The sequence below is a fragment of the Colobus angolensis genome, unplaced genomic scaffold, assembly GCF_000951035.1.
Source record: "Colobus angolensis palliatus isolate OR3802 unplaced genomic scaffold, Cang.pa_1.0 Scaffold244, whole genome shotgun sequence".
Taxonomy (NCBI): domain Eukaryota; kingdom Metazoa; phylum Chordata; class Mammalia; order Primates; family Cercopithecidae; genus Colobus; species Colobus angolensis.
In genome coordinates, this window is record NW_012115644.1 from 2640248 (window position 1) to 2644800 (window position 4553).

Consider the following 4553-nt stretch of genomic DNA (forward strand, 5'->3'; position numbering starts at 1 on the left):
CAGCCCAGGCTGTGACAGCGTTGGGCCTGGGCTGCAGACTTTAGGATGCAGTTTTGGTTTCCCATGACTGGGGGTAGAGCCAAGACAGGGTCTCTGGAGAGCTGGGGAGGAAAGTTAGATCTCTTCTCTATCCCTGGAAGACCCTGAACCACCCTGAGCTCTCCCTCTGTTAGCATATAAGCAAAGAGCTTGAAATAAACCCATTCCCAAGTGCAAATACACCTCAAGGGTCTGTCTTCATTGAACTCAGCTATTTTTTCTGATCTTAAGTAGGTGGGACCTTGCTTTTCACCCCACTTTGCTCCTGAATTTCTCTCCACTGTCCACCAGTCTCCCAGTCCATAGGCATGCAGCCTTCTGCAATCGCTGCTGTTTGGTCCTGGGCCATGAGGCACTAATGCTGGGAAGTGGGAGACGGAGGCCTGGGAAGCAGGCCACAGAGGATGGGTCAGGGCTCCTTTTCTGAATGCCTCCTGCAGTGTACTGGAACCCAGAGGGAATGGCGAGCAGGCAGGCAGTCCTGCCCCCAGTCACCTAGGGGACTCCTGGGAAATGGAACAGCCCCAGATCTCAGGTCTGTGGGCAATGGGGAATGTGTTTTCTGCACAAAATCCAGGAGAACCTGATTGCTTTTCCCCAGCTCTTCTGACTACTCCTCTGAGACCTACCCACATTTTGGGCTGAAAAGGAAGTTCTAGTACCCACTTTTGACTGAGGACAGAGGTAGGGCTGTTCTGCCCTCCTGCTTTTGGTACACATGAGGCAGCTGTGGGCACAGGCCTCTGTCTTCTTTCTCTCCTCTCCTATTTCAAAAGCTATCAGCATCACAAAACCCAAGACAAGAAGGAATCCAGCTTTCTGGGAGAATGCTGGTTTTGTTGGAAACGTGGGCTACAGGGAAAAAGCAGAAACCAGGACTAGAGGGCCCAGGGAGGAGGCTCCTGGATGGGGCAGTGAAGACAAGCCTCTTTCCAAAGGACTTCAAACTCACCCAGCCCAGAGGCAAGTTAACACGGGTTTATCTGTCCAATGACCTGGCTAGTCTGGCAGAACCAGGCAGGGCTAGCAGAAGACTCAGGCAGAGGTGTTGAAAAGGCAATTGGTCAGGTCATCCACCTGCTCCATGTGTACAGGTACTTTTCCAGGTTCTTGGTGAAGGGCATGCTGCTGAACTTGTGCAGAGAGGCCCTACAGGTTTCCTTGACAATGTTTTTTGGGGTCTAGCAAATCCTGTCCTTCTCTGTGTTTGAAATAGCCCAGGCCTTTTGGATCTTGCACAGTTCTTCAAGGCCATCACTGAAGCCCTTGAAACACTCTTTGATCATCTGCTGCTCCTTATTCTAGAGTTTGACTCCTGGTTGGAACATAAGTATACTGTTCTCTGTGAAATATTCAGTCACCTTTAGCCAACTGCACTAGTAAGTCAATCTACTGCTCAGTGTGCTCCCAGTGGGGGTACTCAGCAGTCTTCTGAGTCACGGCCACCAGCTGGATCAGCTCAGACTTCAGGGACTCAAGGATGTAGTTGTAGCTGTTATGCAGGAAGATGGTGCTCAGAGCTGGGTCCTCACACACCTTGGACTTGCTCAGCAAGTTCAACTGCAGGCTGCCCAGAATTTCACAGATATAGGTGCTTATCAGTCACTTGCTGAACTTGGAACCATGACTGTGGCTGAAGAACTGGCCTCTTGGGAAGCCAGCATATCACCCACCATCTCCTGGAAGTCCAGAAGCTGCTGCAGGAAGAGGATGATGTTGCTTGTGAGCATGGTGCCATCCTTGGGCATGTTGCATTCATTGTCAAGGTCATTTTTGATGTTGTCCACAACATCCTCCAGTGCTTTGGCTCAAATGGCCTCCAGGGAGATGATGTGGCCAGGTGATTTGTTCTTGCTGTTGGTGGCCATGCCCTAGAGCACCTGGTCAAACTCAGGTTTGCTGTGCTTAGGTGATGCGGGATGGAGGAGACAGTAAGCACCATGGAGAAGTCGTGTCAAATGATGGCCTCCGAGCGGGAGACAATATTCTCCCCTTCAAGTATCAGCCCATCCGGCACATCCTGTATCAGAGTCACAGGTCTTCTTCCTATGGTGCTCAGTGATTATGTCAGCCAGCAAATGATACTTGTTCTAGGCCAGCTCGACAAAGGTACTGAAACAGTGGATGTAGGTATCAGTCTCCATATCCACCATCTTTCCTGACCAGCAGCCTATGCTTGTCATTCAAGGCCTTGGACAGGTACTTAACTTTGAAATTATGCTCATGACCTTCCAAAGGAAGGAGGTTGGAGCATCCCTTTTCCCCAACTAGGCCATGCTGGGAATACTGTTTTCAGAAGGTGTTGAGCCTTATGAATTGTCCCTGGCCACTTGACTGGCTTTTTTGGCGGGTGTGTTTTTCCTCTTGTTGGGAATAGAAGGGGAGTAGGGAATTCCAGAAAAAGAACTCTTCTTCCAGAAATACTTCTCCAGGCCTTGATGAAGTGATCCATCTGGATGGAGCAAATCTGGTAGTAGACATTCATAAAATCTTGGTTGCAGCTGTCTTCCACCAGCCAGCAGGAAATGCAGATTACATCCTGGAGCATACTCTTGGGCAGGTGCTCCAGGGACATAACCTCCTGTCCCTCCAGATCATCATCACCACTGATCAGATCCAGGATGAGCACAGGGGAGACAATCTTATTGTGCCTGGTCATCAGGCTGCAGAACTCGGACTCTAGTGATTCCTTCCCCTGCTCAAGCAGCAGCTTCACTTTGTTGAGTTCTGGGCTGTCTGGGCTATTGTCCTAGAAATACTCCACAGCCTTCTGAATCTTAACCATGCTTCCCAGACACTCTTCTGGCCTACCTGTGGGGCCCTCTCTGAAGATCTGCTAAGTGTCACTGGCAACACGGTAGGAGCTGATGATGTGGTCCAGGATGGAGAGCGTCTTCTCGAAATTGTCTTGAAGCCACTGCAGATTATCTGTCTCCTTGTGCACTGGAATGATGGAATTCTCCAGCTTTATATGGTGACTGTCATATGCTGACAGGATAGACATCATGTTCTTGGTGAGCTGCTCACTCTTCTCCAGGTTGTCTTGAATACAGGACAGCAACTCCTCCTCCTGTTTTAGCTTCTCTTCAATCTTTAGCAGTCAGGTGAATGTCTCCAGTGGAAGAATCATAGCTGCAAACTCTATGGCTCTCACTTCCCAGCTTCTTTCCTCAGTGCTCCCCACCCTGCAACTGACTGTAAATAAAGGCACTAAGAGGATTCATTGGTGGAAGGAACAGTTTCTTCGATAAATGGTGCTGGGAAAACTGGATAGCCATATGCAGAAAAATGAAAGTAGAACCCTATCTCTTACCATATAAAACCATCAACTCAAAATGGATTAAAGATTTACATATAAGACTCAAAACTATAAAACTAGTAGGAGAAAATATAGGGTAAACACTTAAGGACATTGGTCTGGGCAAAGACTTTATGGAGAAGACCTTAAAAGCACACGGAACAAAAGCAAAAATAGGTAAGTGGGATTATTTCAAACTAAAATGCTTCTGTGCAGCAAAGACAGCAGTCAATAGAGTGAAGAGACAACCTGCATAATGGGAGAAGATATTTGCAAACTATCCATCTGACAAGGGATTAAATCCAGAATATATAAGGGACTCAAGAAAGTCAACAGCAAAATAATAATCATAATTCATTAAAAAATGGGCAAATGAGCTGAATAGACATCTCTTGTAAGAAGAGATACAAATGGCCAACAGGAACATTAAAAATGCTCAAATCATTAATCATCAGGGAAATGCAAATCAAAGCCACAAAGAGATACTATCTTACCACAGTGAGAATGGTTTTTATTAAAAAGATAAAAAGTAACAAATGCTGGGGAGGATGTGGAGAAAAGGTAACTCTTATACACTATTGGTGGAAATGTAAACTAGTACAACCATTATGGAAAAGAGTATGGAGGTTCCTTAAAAAACTAAAAGTAGAGCTAACATATGATCCAGCAATCCCACCACTGGGTATATATCCAAAGAAATATGGAGTATGTTAAAGAGATGTCTACTCTTTCATGTTTACTGCCCCATTATTAACAATAGCTAAGATATGGACTCAACCTAAGTGTCCATCATCAGATGAATGAATAAAAAAATGTGGTACATGTAGACAATTGAATACTATTTAGCCATAAAAAGAACGAAGTTCTGTCATTTGTGGCAACATGGATGAGCTTGGAGGACATTATATTAAGTGAAATACACCACACACAGAAAGATAATATATTGCATACTCTCACTCATATGTGGAAGCTAACAAAGTTATCTTGTAGTAGTAGAGAGCAGTTACTAGAGATCAGGAATGGTAGAGGAAGGAGAGGATTGGTTAATGGTAAAGGAAGGAGGGGATTACAAAAGTAATGCTAGTTAGAAGGATAAGGTCTAGTGTTCTATAGCGTGATAGGGTGGCTACAATTAACAGCAATCTGTTGCATATGTTCAATTGGTTAAAGGAACAGATTTTGAATGTCCCCAATACAAGTAATGATAAATGTTTGA

General features: G+C 45.6%; 1 pseudogene; it reads right to left on the minus strand.

The window, feature by feature from the left end:
• Positions 1 to 1074: 1074 nt before the first annotated feature.
• Positions 1075 to 3127, minus strand: LOC105514398 (annotated as a pseudogene).
• Between the last annotated feature and the right edge of the window lie 1426 nt (positions 3128 to 4553).